Source organism: Petaurus breviceps, unplaced genomic scaffold (genome assembly GCF_028583685.1).
Source record: "Petaurus breviceps papuanus isolate PSGF00001 unplaced genomic scaffold, PetGlider_PUasm1.0 186, whole genome shotgun sequence".
Taxonomy (NCBI): Eukaryota; Metazoa; Chordata; class Mammalia; order Diprotodontia; family Petauridae; genus Petaurus; species Petaurus breviceps.
The window spans coordinates 6,326,385-6,343,472 of record NW_027185798.1 but is presented as its reverse complement, the minus strand read 5'-3'; the positions used below and the strand labels follow the sequence as shown (position 1 = coordinate 6,343,472).

General features: G+C 47.8%; 1 protein-coding gene and 1 long non-coding RNA gene across 2 annotated transcripts in view; one reads left to right on the top strand and one right to left on the bottom strand.

Moving 5' to 3' along the window:
- The window catches only part of CUX1 (cut like homeobox 1), a 301,593-nt gene that overhangs the window by 106,662 nt on the left and 177,843 nt on the right, over nt 1-17,088 (bottom strand). The gene's annotated exons all lie outside the window — the stretch shown is intronic.
- On the top strand, nt 159-16,265 carry LOC138162346 (uncharacterized). Its single transcript, XR_011168614.1, has 2 exons — nt 159-16,034; nt 16,178-16,265. It is a non-coding gene; the product is annotated as an uncharacterized lncRNA (long non-coding RNA).

Genomic DNA, 17,088 nt, shown 5'->3' with positions numbered 1-17,088 from the left:
GAGAGAGAGATGTAGAGGGTAAGAGACAGAGAGAGAGAGAGAAAGAGAAGGAGAGAGGGGGAAATAGAGAGAGAACTGATGAACTCTGAGTACAGAATGAAGAATATTTTTTACACTTTACTTTTCTTGCTTTTTTTTTCTTTTTGCAACATGATAAATATGGAATATATTTTGTATGACTTTACATGTATAATGGGTATTGTATTTCTAGCCTTCTCAATGGGTGGGCAAGGGGATAGAAGGAGGGAGGGAGAAAATTTAGAACCACACACACACCATGGCTAGAGAGGTTAAGGACTTGCTCAGGGTCTCACTGCTAATACGCATTTGAAGTATAAGTGAAACTTGAGTCTTTCCTAATTTCTATTCTTTACCCACTCTCCCACCTGGCTACCTAAGGCACCTCAGTTTCTACTTTTTAGAACTTTGAACCACAAGGTAAGACATGATATGACCAGAATAAAGAAGGGAGATGGAATCCTAGAGAGACCAAGAGCTCCTTTATTTGCTCTTAATTTGGGTGAGAACTGAATCCTCCAACCTATGTTTCCATATCCAACTGTTTCTCCAAATCCCATTCCGGTAGTGTTCTCCCTTGTAGGGACAGGTACCACCAACCATGAGGTTGTCCACACTCCTGACCCTGCTAACACCACACACCTCCAACTCCCACGTGTGCATCTGTCACCTCCCCAGTGCAGCCCCACCCAACAAAGAATGCACGGCCTCACACACTATCCTGACTGGACGTGAAATACTGTCCCAAGATAGCCAGACGGGTCCTGGACAGCACTCTGCTTGCTCAGATATTAACCACAATTTATTTCTCTCTATCATCACGATATTAAATTTATGTTGTGGCACTGACAATGAAAAGCAATTTAATGAAAGCTCATGTTTTCAATCCCAAATGAAGAACACCTGAAGCCCCATGACTGAACAGAATCCTCTCATTGGGAAGCCAAAGCCTACCTGCTGGGCGGGCCTGCTCTGGCCCTGGCCTTGGGCAGCCTGACATGGGCCCGCCAGCACGCTGGAAGCGGCTGTAAGAATCAGGTCACTCTCCAGCATGAGGCCGATGGTGCAATCAGCGCTTCTGCCTGCATCTGTCATTCAAGGTTCCATCGTCGCCAGGCAGGAAAAATGAAACAGCTGGGGCCCCGGGAACGAAGTTACGTGTTGCATAATTCAGCCCGCTCTTGCTACTGAAGCCATTTTCAGGCTCTGGTGACAAACACGTTGGCTTATTCTTTCACTGCTTATCTCCATGATGTTCCCAGTGATCTACGCCCCCCAATTCACCGCTAGTTCAGAGGTGACGCCTCAGTTTTGCCCTTCAATTGAGGGGCGTGGGATTATAGGAGCCAGGGGCTCGCTATAGCTCATTCAAAGAGCTGGATGCTGGGGCGCAGGAGTACTCCCCACTCAGAATCTTCCGTTCCAGCCCCAGCCTTGGGCCTGACTTGCTGACTATGTCTCGATGGCTGGAAATTGGGAAGATAATAGTGCACAGTGGCAGCTGCAATCAGAAAGTCCCTCTGATCTAACCAGGCGGATCCCTCCACCTGGCAGTGCCTCAGGTCCTAGAGCAGGCCTCCTGCCCTACATTGGTTGAGGGAGTTTCTTTAAATTAATGAAACCATAGGTCTGGTCAAAAAATACATCCAGGTGTAACATAATCCTCTCTTCACTCCAAATCCCCAAAGAACACTGGCTCACTTGTGGACTAATTAACTCACTGAGCTCTAGGCTCTAGCTAGAAACCGGCAGCCCTCCAGTGGGCCCCCACGGACACGGGAGAGAAAAGACAGGCACGCAGGCCGACTTTCTCAGCAGGGTCCCTCGCTGGGAGCCTCGGGAGGTTTCACCCCTGGCCAGGAGGTGGCCTGGGCTTGGAGTTGGTAAAAGAGGAGGAAAACCAGGTTTGGTCGGACCTGTGCTGATGAGAAATGCAGAGATGCTCCAAGGCTCAGGGTTCTGAACTTGGCCCGAGCCTGGATGATGACTTTCAGTGGCACAGGGAGAAGCTGGAGAGATGGGAAGGAAGGGAAGGCCGACAGGGCAAGGTCTACAAGAAACCGGAGGACTTTCTCATGCACAACTCTCTTTCACATAGAAAATAGCAGAGGTGTTTTGGCTGAGGAGAAACAGAGGCCTTGATTGATCTCTGAAGGGACAGAAAACAATCCGATCCAGCCCGGGTCACTGATCAGACACAGGAATTAGGCTGGGGGAGAAAGCGGTGCCAAGAGGACCTGGGATCAGCCTCTGCTCTGCTCACTTACGAGGGAGGGGCTCCCAGATCTCCAGTCTGGGGCTCCTCAGCCTGCCCCCTCCCCTCTACACTTCAGGGTGAGATGCTCAAAGAACGCAGAGGAGCCTGTTATGTCTGTATACACAGCATCACGCCGCCTCCTCTTCAGCACAAGACGGGCCTGGAAATACTCCCTGCCTAACCTGAGCCGGGTCCCAAACCCAGTCCTGCTGTTGGCCACCTGAATGCCTTCGGGCTCGTCACTTACACTCCCTGGGCCTCAGGTTCCTCAATCTGCCAAATGAGGGAGCTGGATAGCCCCTCACTCTGGAGCTGGGACCTCATGACTGGGTGAGTTCACAGACCCCAGCCTTTGTGATCCTCTAACATTTAAAGGGATGAATGCTCCACCCCTCGTGTGAAGTCACTGTGCTTCCCAGTCAGACACTGAATACAGCAGCGCCTGTTGCCTCGCATCCCAGCTTTACGGGCGTCACCCGTCAGTCTCTCTGAGGGGACAACATAGCTCTGGCCTCAGACTATCTGCGTGACCCCAGGCAAAGCACGGCACGCTGTGTGCCTCAGTTTCCTCATCTGTAAAATGGTCTGGAAAAGAAAATGGCAAATTACTCTAGTATGTCTGCCAAATGGGGCCGTGAAGGCCTGGGCATGACTGCAATGACTGAATAACAGTAACCCCAATACAGGTTCAGGCAGATGAGATGGGGCGGTGGAGGCCTGCATTCTGGCAGGACAATTGGGGTTAAGTGACTTGCCCAAGGTCACATGGCTAGTAAGTGTTAAGTGTCTGAGGCTGGATTTGAACTTGGGTCCTCCTGACTCCAGGGCCGGTGCTCTATTCAGTGTGCTACCTAGACACCCCGATGACTTCTTTTTTAAAATGGGAAGCAGACATGCTCCTTCCACCTAATAGAATTCTTCAAAAACAAGGTCAGGGGACACAGGGTGGGCAGAGGGCCCGGGGAGTGGACAGGGCATCTCTAAACCTCTTGTTCCCCTGAATCATTTGTCTTGTGGTCACTTCACTGTTCACTAGGTGCAAAGGGAAGGGAAAGAAAGGAGGCTAAGCTTAATTAGTGTCTGTTCATTTTGATATGAGCAATTTTCAGTGAAAGGTCTGGTAAGAGAAAAACAAAAATTTAAAAATTAAAACACTTGGCAAAATCCCCTTCTTACCCCCTAGCCTAAGTAGATCTCCTGGGCCTCCTAGATACAGAAGCCAATCACCAAAAAGTCAGTTTACATGTTCTGGGTGCCCTTGCCCTTGCCCCACTCGGGCCTCATTTGACTCAGCAAGCCTGGCCTGCCCCGTCCCATTCTGTTTTCATGCTGGGCTTGGCTGATCTACGGCTTTAGCTAATGACTGATTTTATTCAGCTATGTTCTCCCCGTCTCCGATTACAATGTACTTAGGATATTTCAAGATGACTGGTGGCGTCCGCCATCCTACTGTACTTGGGCAAAGGAACGGCTCGTAACGATAAAAGTGACGCGGCAGTGCAATTCACGAGGCAAACAGTACTGTCCTTCTCTTCTTATTGGCACCAAAAGTCTGGGTTTCCACAGCAGAAGTGTCTTTTTTGAGGACAACTTGCAAATTAATAATTCATCTACTTTAGCTCTGTTTGTAAAGTGTTATACAAACACAAAGGAAGGGCCAGACTTGCTGGCCCCTGGAGTGGCGTACAATGATGCCCTCATGATCTCTTCCTGCCTTGGTTTGGATAACAAAAGTTGACTTCTGCACTCTGGCTTTTTTTTCCATTGGGATGGGAACTCTTGGTGGGAAAACTCCCTCCGCCAATTCAGAAAATCAATTTCCAGTCTGAGCAGGGCCTGGAGGCCTTGGGCAGCTCAGGGCTTTGCATCGGAGGTAGGCCTTGATCCTAGGGCTTCCAGAGGCCAAGGTTGGCTCTCTGTCTACTCAACAACATTGCCTTTAGGTTTCCACACTTTAAAGAAGGATATGTAGCCTGTTTTTTTTTTTTCCTTTTTGGAGGGCAGTTGGGGTTAAGTAACTTGCCAAAGGTACACGGCTAGTTTTTTGGTTTTTTTTTGGTGTGTGTGTGGGTGTTAAGTGTCTGAGGCCAGAACCGAACTCGGGTCCTCCTGACTCCAGGGCCAGTGCTTTACTTACTGCTCTACCTAGCCGCCCCCATGCCTGTTTTATTTGTGAAAGAACGGAAAGGAAGCTCTTGGTGCATTAGACACAGGGTGAAAACAGAATGGTTGAGCAACACAAAGACAAACCCGCAGTTAGAGTCTTCCACCTGTTATTATTATTCTGAACATCTGAGAAATGGGCAAGTGCAGTATGGACTATGTGCATGGGATTGTTGAACAAACACTTACCCTGTCCAGGCCACCCCCCCATCTGTGACTGCCACTGAACTGGGGCCCCCATGCAGAGGGAACCTTAATAAATGAGAACCTTCTCTACGTTGTAGAGAGGCACTGACCCAGGGCCACACAGCCAGCGTCTCTCAGAGCAGGCCTGGGACCCAAGTTTTCCTGACTCCCTATTCCCAACATCACATTACAGATTTCTTTCTAATCTGTATCATCAGGATGAACCCAACAGCCCCTCCAATCACAAAAGCCCGATGCCCTTAGCATCTGATAGCAGCACAAAGTCTCCCTCTGCCAAGAGGTGAAATAAAGCTGCCAATATCACAACAGAACAGAAGCAGATACAGTTGAGCTCCTGTGTTCTGGCATGGACCTGGACCCACTGGCTGTGTAGCCTGGCAGTGACTGGCTCAGTCTAAGTGCATTCCACACTATGCTGTGACAGTGGTCAGCCCCCAGCAGAACCATCCCTGGTCTATACCTAGTCAATACCAGTTAATACCAGACTGATCTAGAAATCACAGGATCACAGATTTAGACCCAGAAGGGCCCTCAGAGACAATCTAGGTCAAACTCCTCATTTTACATATGGATGAGGACAATGTGGTTCTGGGATATGTTCATGTTTGTTTGTGATTATTAAGCTCATAAGAAAAAAGAAAATTAAAACAAAAACCAAACAGGGTGTTCTAGGAGCCTTGGAGGATCCTACAACTGAGTCAGTAATTGGAGACGCAACTGAACAGGGGCTTCATTTTCTAATAGCCTGTACAAAGGGAAGCTTGATTGGCCACCACAAGTTTACATTTTTAGCTATAGCTACTTGGAAAAACAACGCTTTAAAAAGAAGACAAATTAACGTGTCGATGAAAGTTCAGCTGAATCACAAGCTGCCCAGAATGGAATGACTTTATCGGTTTTGGATCTGGATTCTATCCAGAAAGAAGCTTAGGCCCCTGGAGCCCTGGGAAGCAGGAAGAGGGGGGCGCAAGGCAGCAGGTGGTTGGGCCTCTCTGGGGATGAGACAGGAAGGATGAATCAGGCGCCCTGGGGCTTATCGAGTCCTTGCCCCCTCTCTATACACTTTATGCAAAGGTTCCTGTGCCCACACCCCAAACTAGAGTCCCGAAACAGCATGACTCAGACACCTTCAAAAGGCTGTCCCCAAAAGTCTTGGTGAGGCTCTATATTAAGTCTTTGGGGACATCCCCGATATGGCAGTCAAACCCGTCAGGCTCATATCGGTAAACAAAATTCTCTTTTTTGGAAGGGACTTAAGATTTTGTCCAGTCCTGAAGCAATAAGGATCAGTACCTACTGCGTCCTCTGGGACAAGAGGGCCCTGAGGAGCCTCGAGTGAGTCAGGTATAGGAGCAGGCTGTCCTGTGTTGGGGGCCAAATATCTACCTACTACTCCACTCTACCTCTCTCCAGGAAATCAGGCTTAGATTGAATTGCTGAGACCTTTCAATATATTTCATTCCCCAATAGATAATTAGGGGTATCAAGGGATATGAATAGGCATCTTCTTTTAGAAGAAGAAAGCATAGCTATCTACAGTCATATGAAAATATGCTCCAAATCACTACTGATTAGAGAAATGCAAATTAAAATAACTCTGAGGCATCACTTCACGCCTATCAGATTGGCTAACATGACAGAAAAGGAAAATGACAAATGCTGGAGGGGATGTGGAAAAACTGGGACACTGATGCACTGTTGGTGGAGTTGTGAACTGATCCAACCATTCGGGAGAACAGTTTGGAACCATGCCCAAAGGGGCTATAAAACTAAGATTACCCTTTGACCCAGCAATGCCCACTACTAGGGACAGTATCCCAAAGAGATCAGAGAAATGCGAAAAGGGCCTATTTGTATGAAAATATTTATACCTGCTCTTCTTGTGGTGGCAAAGAATTGGAAAGTGGGGGGATGCCCATCCATGGGGCATAGCTGAACCAGCTGCGGTTTTATAGTTGTGATGGAAAACAACTGTACTACAAGAAACGATGAGCAGGATGGCTTCAGAAAAGCCTGGGAAGACTTACAAGCGAAGTGAGCAGAACCAGCGGATCATCGTATACCGGAACAGCACTGCGATAACGATCGCCTGCGGAAGACTTAGTTGTTCTGATCAAGACAACGACACGAGACCATCGGTGACAAACGCTACCCGCCTCCAGAGAGCGCACTGAAGTATCATTTTCTCACTTTATTTTTCTTGCCTTTTTTTTTTGGCAACATAGATATATGGAAATGTTTTGCATGATTTTACATATATAATTGACATCATATCGCTTGCCTTCTCAGAGGATGGTGGGGGAGTGGGAGGGAAAGAACTGGAACTCAGAATTTAAAAAAAAGAATGCTAAAATAAATTAATTATAAATATAAAAAATAACCCCCCCCCAAACAAAGTATATTCCTGGCTCTGCAGAGATCACAGGGTCACAAATCTGGAAGTGGAAAGGGCCTAATTCAACCCCCTCAGTTTACCGATGAGGGAATTAAGAACGAGGGGTGTGCTGTGGTTTGCAGGACCTGAAAGGAGGTCCTTGGACTCCAGTGGGACACAGAGCTTAGGGGTGTTTGAGGGCTGCCCACAGAACATGGGAAGAGGACAACAGAGGGCTCAAAGGCCTGGCCTCAGCTCCTGCAGCTGACTTTGCACCACCAGGGCTGGGCTCCACCTCTGGGTGGAAAAAAGGCTCCGGATATACAAGACTTGGTCACAGCCATGGACAGAGGGAAGAGTTACATGAAAGGTCTCGTCTGCTCAGGTCTGGCTCCCCTGGCCACACTGGCTCTGCTCCGTGTGTGGAAGGCAGGTTGGCATCCTAACGTCAGAATGCCAGATCTGGAGTAGGCAAGACCCAGATTCCAATCCTGCCTCCATCCTAGCTGGGGGACCCAGAGCAAATCCTTCATGCCCTCTGGCCTTAAGTTTCCTCATTTGTAAGATGTAGGGGGTGGACTTGACCTGAAAGGTCCCTTCCAGCCCTACACATCCATCTCATTGTCTGGCTCTGCTGGTACTCTGAATGGCTTTTGATTTTGAACAGTATAGGAACGACTCATTCAATTAAATTCACAAACATGTATCAACTGCCTACTATGTGCTGGGCTCTCTAAACACCCTCTTAGAAATGGAGCAAACACTGACTTCATCACTGCATGAAAAAGCAAGAAAAAAGAAAAACTGTTAGAGAAATGCTGATCCCAAAGAAAGGGCTTTTTATTTTTTTTAAAGCTCCAATTGTCAACTGTGATATAAAGGCCATACTGAACCAGGTCAAGCATTATAAAGTGATTATCGAATAAGGAAAGAGGTTTATTTGTATTCTGTGAGCTCCAAACTAAAAGGCCTAAAAAGCATGTCCATCCTAAGAAAAGAGCTGTTATGTAACAGGGCTACAAGGAACGTGGTCACAGAGGCAGCCTCCAGGCCCAGGGACAGCATGTCCATTCCTCCAGGTAATGGGGGATAACACACAGAAAAGCTAACCTCAACTCCAAGCATCATTAGGTTACAAGTGAATCTCTAAGGTCATTCTGGGAAAGGAGAAAACAGGGGATGAAAAGATCAGTCCGAAGAAGGGTTTGCCAGAAGAGAGCTAGAAATACATTTTAAAAAGGAAACAGATACACACTGGACGTCCACTTTTTGTTCAAGGAATGGGGGAACAAATGAAGGCCACCCCCTCCCCCCCAACCTAAAGCAGGCACTGCCTCAGTGATGTTCAGGAAGCACGGTCGCTGCATTCCTCTTGGCAGGTTAAAATATGGTAGATTTGAAAAGAGGCCAGATTTCTTCATGCAGCTTAAAATAGGGGCTTAGAAAATAAACGTGTACGTGAAGGCTCCCTGCTATAACAAGACCACGCTCAGCCACATGAGGAGGGAACATCAGGATTAAATTCAGCTCAGGAATATTCAGGTGCTTCTGTCAAGTCCAAGGAATCATGGATCTGGGCTTGCTTTAAGGCTTGGTTTGAGTGCCACCTTCCACATACATGAGACGAGGCCTCTCCTGATCCCCTCCCCCCACCCCCAGCCTGCATCTATCCTGCTTTTTACACACACAGAAATGCAGCATCTCCCCGGCTAGATCACAAGCCTCCAGAAGCAGGGTCTGTCTTTGCTCTTTCTTTGTGTGCCCAGTGTGGCGCCCGGCACACAGCAGGGGCTTAATGAATGCTTATGGACCGATCACTTACCTTTATGGTCTTGGTTCCATTGGTTTGTTCATCTGCACGATGTCAGGGCTGAGGCAGATAGCGCTAAGGTCCCTTCTAGCTCTACATACTATGATGGAGACAAGCCTGCCCACTGTGATGCTGCTCCGTGGCATGATGCAGTCTCTAGTCTCCTTCCGACCTCTACCACAAGATCCCTGTTGGGAGAACCTTCCCACTGAATTGCCGTGGTCCTGCCACTCCCGCTCTGACAGCTTCAACGGCTCCCCACTGTCTAATCATTCAGGTCCAAATTCTTCAGCCTGGCTTCAGGCTCCAGCTGACTGCTGTGGTCCAAGGTCAAGAGGCTGGCTGCTGTTCCTTGAACACACTCCATGGTTCCCAACTTCACAACCTTTCTCTGGAGTGATGGAGTAGGGCTTGGAATCCCAAAGACCAGAATTCTAGTCCCGCCTCTGATAAGAGTGCCCTTGGCAACTCAAGGCACACAGAGGTGGAGGTGCCTTTCCTCACACACCCAAGATATCTCAGGCTCAGTCCTTCTCCCTGACCCGATATCCTTCCTCCAAACGTCCCCCATGGCTGGAAAGCCATCCCCCCATCCCAGCACTAAGGCCACCTCCTCAATATAGCTCCCCCTGATGGTGCCCCCACTCCCTGGCTGAAAGACCTGGTCTCACAGCACACACCTCTCAGCCATCTACATTATCATTTGTATTATTTTTAATAATGCAAGGATGTGATTTCACTGCTACGGGGACTGTGGGGAAAATCTCTCTACCAATGTAGAACATCTGCACAGAAGACTGACCGTCCTACAGTGCAACTTCAGGGCAGTGATAGCGCCCAAAGTGACTGAGCCAATGGGGGCTCGAAGCAAGACCTGAGCCCTGGTCTGAGGCCCCCCTAGCGATGGCACCAGAGGACTCTGAGCTTGAACCTGAGCGTGTCTAACGGTATCTTCCCCCCCCCCCCCGCCATGGGGATGAGGGGTGCTCAAGCAGCTGCTGTGATGGATTGACCTGGAGTGCACTATGCCACAAGTGGTCCTCATAACTGGTATTATATATATTCATATCTGCATATGGAACACATCACCCATTCTAGGCGAGGCTCCGAGGGCCACATGCTGTGTATTATTTATCTTTATATCTTTTCTAGTGCCTAACATAGTAGTCATTTAGTAAATATTTTTGAATTTATGTTGAAAAAATAGAGTTTAGTGTGGGAAGCGTCCCAGGCTGGGTTTTAATCAGAGTTCTGGCACCAGAGGACCATGTTACTTCTGGGGCATCTACATCTCTAGCCTGTCTCCAAAAGGGCAACCAGAATTGCCCAAGATGACCCAAAGGGAGATATAAAAATGCTTGGTTACCATTTAAAATGCCACACAAAAATCTGAGATTCTGCTATTGTTGACTTTGAAAAAGTTTATAAGAAACAGCTCGATTGACATTGACCATGTCAAGCGATTGGTTAATAAGATGAAACATCCATTGATAACTTCAGTTCCAGAATAATCACCAGAAGCCTGAATGGCTGCTTTCCAATCCAGACCAGCCAGGCCCTTCTGCCTCTATTTCCTATGCTCTATCAAAGAGCGCTGGGATCAGCTTTCTAAGCTATGACTGAAAACGCACTTAACACTTTCCCCTCATTATCGAGACTGGACACAAATCTTTCCGGGCCATCGTTCCTTTTTCACTGTGGCTAATTTAAATCCCCTTTGTGGATTATGTTTATGGTGTCTGTGGTGGGACACAATCGGCTCTTCCCCTACCACAACATCAATCCACTTGGCTGCCAAACACAGGTAATTCTGATGCTGAGAACTGATCAAGAGAAGACAAAGAGCTTTTAGAGTTGGGTCTGAGCCTGCTTCCTCAGACCAGCTTTTGCAATAAAAGGAACCTAACATCTGAATTTCACCTTATCTTGACATTTCTTCTTTATCTTTTTAAAATTACGGGATGTAGGACAGAGTTGGGCTTTCTGTGTTCTGTTTAAGACTTGCACCTGGCAAATGAATGGTGGAAAAGCCAGGGGTGAATTGGTGCCATGCCTGTCCAGAGGAACCGCTAAGCTCCCGGTGTCAGAAGCCAGATTCAAGGACAACTTTAGACACCAGAGGTCTCAGTCATTCTCCTCCTTTACCTGCTCTCCCCCACCCCTCACCCTGCTCTGATTAGAAGGGAAGTTCCTCAAGTGCAGGGACCATCTAACTTTTGTATTTGAGTCTCTAGGGCCTAGGAAAGTGACTAGCACACAGTAGGTGCACAAATCCTTATTCATTTATTCACTCTAGGCTTCAAGTCTTTTCATCTGTTAAATGATGGGGCCAAATTCCATCAGAGGATCACAAGTTTAGATGTAAAAGGCACCTCAGAGGCCACACAGTCCAACCCCTTCATTTTACAGATAAGGAAACTGACCCCCAAGGAAGAGAACAATTCTGTTTAAAGTCACTCAGGTAGTAAGCATTACAGACAGAATCTGAACTCAGGTCCTTTGATTCCAGAGCCCAGTATCTTTTCAGTTCTGAATAGTGTAAAGCTTTTCTCCGTTTTCTTTCTTTTTTTTTTTTTTTAAAAGCAATCAGGGTTAAGTAACTTGCTCAAGGTTACACGGACAGTTAGTTCTGGGTGTGGTGCTGAGTATCTGAGCCCAGATTTGATCCAGGTCATCCCAACACTGGAGCCGGTACTCTTACTCGCTGAGCCACCTGGCCTCCCCTAAGCAATTGGGGTTAAGTAACTTGCTCAAGTTTACATGGCCAGGTGTTTCTGGGTGGGTGCTAAGTGTCTGAGCCTGGGATTCGATCTCCAGGTCATCCCGACACTGGAGCCGGTGCTCTTACTCGCTGTGCTACCTGGCCGCCCCTTTTCTCCCTTTTCTTAGTAAATATTTCCCAACTGAAATCTATTGAAGAAGACCATGACCTTCCTTCTGACCCCTCAAACTCCTGTAATGCCCCAGACAAACATGGACAGTGGTAGGAACTCCATCCCTGCAGTGGAGCAGTTCTTTTTGTGAGGTCCTATCCTTCACAGTTACAGAACATGTAGAGTGCTGGTATTTCTCTAGTCATGATTTCTCTAAGGACTGGTGACCAAGAAAGCTAACCAAAACCCGCCATCAGGCCTGACATGACCATCAGTAATACCCCAGACTAGCTTCTAGACCAGTAGCCACATTTCATCTTTCACGACTCCATCAGCAACAGCTGCCCTCAGAAGACTCCCATAACATGTCTGCTTCCTCCTTTGACAGTGACCAGAAGCCAAAAGAGAGTGGGATTTCGTGCTTCATCTGAGGGAATCAATCTTACCAAGAAAAGATGAGATCCAAAGCTATTATCTTTGTGCACAGAGATAACCAACAGAGATATCCTGAAATGGACATTTATGCCCTAAATAAGCTCCTTATGACTCAATTTGGTTTGTGAAACAGACAGCAGCGTACGCATTCCATTTCTGTGGACAGCTCTCCACAAGACCCAATTCCACCACTGGAATCAGAAGGTTACTTCTTACAGAGCACACAACAACAAGAGATTGTGCAGCCAAATGCAGCCAGGCCTGAAGCAGGAAAGGCCCGGGTTCAAGACCTCTCTAGCACCATGGACAAGTCCCTTAGATTGGGAGAGTTTCCTTAACCCAGTGAAAGCAAGCACAGGTCCCATGCCACTTGCTGTACAATAGTGGGCCACTCGTGAAAGCTAAGTTGTCTTGGCCACTAGATGGATGAGAACCAACCTTGTGCTCATGGTGCTCATGTAACAAAGGCAGGCGCTGAGCAGGCCGGGGCCGTGGGGGCAGGAGAACCCCAGCTCTGACACTTATTAGCTGTCTGACTCTGGGCAAAGACACAGAACGTCTCAGAGGCCCAGTTTCCTCACCTTTAATGTGGCGATCGTAACTCCTGACCTCATAGGATAACAGATAGAGAGCTAAGGTCAATTATCTCAGCTACAGTGCTGAGAAGGAAACATTCTGTAAACCTCAAAGCACTCTAGAAATGTGGGTTGTTATATTATTATCAGTCATCTGGATGGTATAACATTACTGCAGATTGCTATCATGGTTTTTGAAATGTGAATCAAGCCTAGAGTGTGAAGTTATTATTAGTGTAATATTATTTAGAAGTAATTTCTTATTATAGTTTTTAAAAGAGCCACCGTATGTCCACTGGATAGGAGGGCAGTGCCAACTGTCCTTTTGTATCACGTACAGCTATTTCAGCCTGCTTTAGGCTTATTTTTTAATAGCTGAGTTCAGAGAGCTTCTAAATCTTTCAGGGACAGAGAAGACAAACTCCCTCCTGACCACGTGAGGAACGACCTTGCCCAGTCCCCAAGGGACACAAGAGCAGATCAGATCACAAAGACATCCATAGACAATGACCCGCAGGAGATTCTGCCAGGGTCCAAATGGCGTCAGAACGCAAGCCCCCCGAGAGCTGGAGTTGCTGTGCATTTGTGCTTGGTGACTGACCCATGTCAATACCCTTCCTTCCTACCTTTTGGTGAGCCACACCCAACCCAGCATATTTAAAAGGCATCACATTCTTTTCCCATCATCAGAAAATTCTGGACTTGAAGCCACATGAGCTGCTTCATGACACCCTTTTCGGATCACATCCTCAGACCTGGCAGGAACCCTAGAGAGCCATGTGGTCCAACGAGAGATTCCCTGACTGGCCTAAGTCAGCGTGTGAAAGGAGGAGGATTCAAACCCAGGTTCTTTGCTCTCCTCCCAAGGTAGCTTTTAATTTACCATGTATTTATTTTCTTTTTAAATAAATAACAATAATAAGGACCGTGACAAAGCCAGCATTTACGCAGCCCTTTAAGGTTTGTAAAGTACTTTACGGATCTCAACTCTCTTGATCCTCATCAGGTGCTGTCGCTGCCTCCCCACTTTAGAGATCAGCAGCCTGAGGCTCAGGGAGGTTAAATGTCTCATCTAGCGGGGTCACACAGCTAAGAATTCAAACTGCACTCAGAGTCTGGAAGACTCAAGCTCAAAGGTTGTTCTAGCTACCTGCTCTCTGTGTGACTGGGGAAGGCCCTTAATCTTTCCCTGCCTCTGTTTCCTCATCTGTAAAACAGGGATAACAATGGCATCAGGGTCGTTGTGTCAATCAAATGAGATAAAACATGGGAAGTGCTCTGCAAACCTTAAGGCGCATATGAATGCAGCTATTATTTCCGCTGGTGCTGCTGCTGCTAGGCACAGAGACGATGAACGGACCCAGCCCTGCTCCCGAGGGCTTCTAATGGGGAGGATGAGGGCTGCTGGAAGGGGGTGCAGAATCAACAAAGAGGGCATCAACACAAATACACACCGGAATCGAGTCTAATGGAAGGCAGGGAGGGGGAGGGCAAGCCTGGCATGTTGCAAACGCCCAGCTCCATGGGTGAATCGGAGCAGGCACCTAAGAAATGAAGGCTGATCGACTGAGGCTACATCGAGAAAGGCAGAATGAGATTTTTATCTGTAGAATAAATAACCCACAGGAAATATGTGACTTCAAGGTCACATTCTAGGATAGCAGGGTATCTTCTTTTTGGAGGCATGGTAAAAAAAAAGATTTTTAAAACAAGGGGGAAGGGAGGCCAAACCCTAAGCAGGTCAACTCAGGTCCAAGTGGGCCAAAGGGCCAATTTCCTCCCACATTCCCTGTGTTCATCTTCAGGAAAAGGAGCAGCACTGGCCATGGTGGTTGAGGGGTTAAACCTGGCTGCTAGAGAATGCCCCAAGTCTGTACTCTGTTCATCAGAGCATTAAATCTGAAAGCCCCAGAGAGCCGTGCACATGGGCAGCGAGGGCGATGCTGTAACGGTCTCCATTAAAAATTCATCTCGCAGCCTTGCCACCGTCCTGGCTCTGGCTACGAGGGGAGCTGGCGGGGGAAGATGAGACACCCCATGGTCTTCCTGGCAATTGGAGACACTCCTCAACAAACAGCACCTCAGGAAGAGAATGAAAGGGCAAACAAACCGTGAAACAAATCAATGAGTTCAATTATCTCTCTCTCCCTCTTGCTTTCCTATAGGAAATGTTTCATTCTTAGGACTGCTCCAAGAGATCCTTTAATGGTGGCCGAGAACAAGAACGCCGCCTGTTCTCACTGGGGCCTCTTGGCACTGCCAAGCCCAACCGGCCCAGGGTCAGGCGGTGAAATGCCATCAGAGGCTCTCTCCGGGCCCGTCGACAGCCATGCCACATGGAGACCCCAGAAGGCTTCATGTTGGCCACAAGCTCCCTCCGGGGCAGATCACAGGCTGCGCAACTGGCTCTTGCTCACAGAAACACTGGATTTAGATTCTAGAAGGCAGTTATTCTATGGTTATTAAATTTCAATTGATTTTCTAAGGATATGTTTATCGAAACATTAACAACTGTGCAGTAGTTGGAGCTGGGGTACACGGTCCTGAAATTCACGGAGACTGATTAAGAGCTAAGGCTCTTGTTGCTAAGGAGAATTCTTGGAGGAGGGAATGTCCTAATCCAACATCCTCAAAATGTAAACAGAAAAGTCTCAACTTGGTCAAAATTGTTTTTCATCAGAAAAGGCTATCAATGTCTCAAAGAGTGGGCAAAGTAAGCCATGTTTTCTGTAGACTTCCATATTCCTCAACTCTGTGGACTAATGGTCACCCAGGGAAAGTCCCTTTAAGGCACCCCAGCCACTGAGGCCATGGAAGGCATGAGGAGACGGGGGAGACATGAGCCCTCTCATGAAAGCCACTGGAGAGCAGAAGAGGCAGGAGGCCACCTTTGACAAGCCGGCTGGGTGCCTGTGGAGGGAGCTCAGGTCCTTTCTGCTGACTCTTGTCATGATCTCTGCCTTTTCCAAAAATTCTGTCCCTCTGTTTGGTTTTCCTATCCTGTTTCCAAATATACCCTGCCCTGATAGCCATCCCTTGTAACAAAGGATAAAAGAGCAAAGGGGACGAGGTGGGGGAGGAAGCAGTTCAGAAAAACCAGCCCCCACCTCACTGATTGCGAGTGCTAAGCCCAGGGTTTGCTGACTGTCCCCAGCTGCAAGGGTCCTTCGGCCTTCCTGGCCTAGTGTGTCTGGGGGGCCAGAGGGAGTTTTCTCCTCTGGGAGTTCCCTATAGTCATGAAATCGCAGGTTGGCCTCCCTCCCTCTCCTTAGGCCTGCGGGTTGGGGAGCCTGTGGCCTCACAGCCACAGAGGGCCCTCTAGGTCCTCTAGCATGGCCCTTTGACCGAATCCACACTTCATAGAACAAATCCCTTCAATAAAAGGATTTGTCCTGTAAAAGTAAAGCCTGTAACTCAGTCTAAAAGCCACACCTGAGGACCTAGAAGGCCCCATGTGGCCTCAAGGCTGCAGATTCCCCAGCCCTGGATTAGGGCTTCCTGGTCACCTAAGTATAAGGCCAAAGAGTCAAAGGTCCCTCAGGCCTGACAGAGACTGAGTGAGGAAGCAGGCAGCACCCTGGCAAACCTAGCACTGGATGGGACTGAGAGGCCATCTGGTCAACCTCTCCTTTTACAGAGAAAGAAACTGAGGCCGGCAGAGGGGAAGGGATTTGTCCTGAGTCACACTGCTAAGAAAGTGGACGAAGGACTTGGACCAGGGTCCTGACTCTTTCCCCTATCCCTGACCCCCGAGCACAGTGCCTGGCACTGTAGGTGCTTAAAAACTGTTTACTGAGGGTCTGATTAGCACGTTCTCTCTGCTGACTGCCCTTTTCAGGCTATTGTTCAATCAGCTTCTTGTTAAATATTAAATTGTTTATGAGAGTCTAACTTCATTCCAAGCCAGGGCTTGACCAACCCGACTAGCCCCAGAGTCCAGGCCCTTGATCCTTCCCTAGCCCTACCACTCTGACTTCTGCCAAGGCCCAGGCAGTCAGCTTAGGAAGTCACAGGTGTATCTCAGACCAGGAGGGCACTCCAATACCACCTTCTTCCTCCATGGCTATGAATTAGAATTTAGCCTGCTTCTCAGGCAAAGCAGAAGATCTCTGTGGAGCTGGGCCAAATTAACAACCTTTAACTTTCCTTTTTCTTCTTAAAAAACAAAGGAATGAATAGACAAAATTCAACCTCAAAGATATATGAATAGCAATGAGCGAAGACAAGAATAAGTCAACAATAGCATTTTTAAAGGAGCCATTGTGGGTACAAAGACAAAAACAGAAACCATACCTGCCCTCAGAGAACTTTCTTTCTATTGTGAATAAGTGCATAGAAGATGTGCTTTTTTTCAAAAAAAAAAAAAAAAAAAAAAA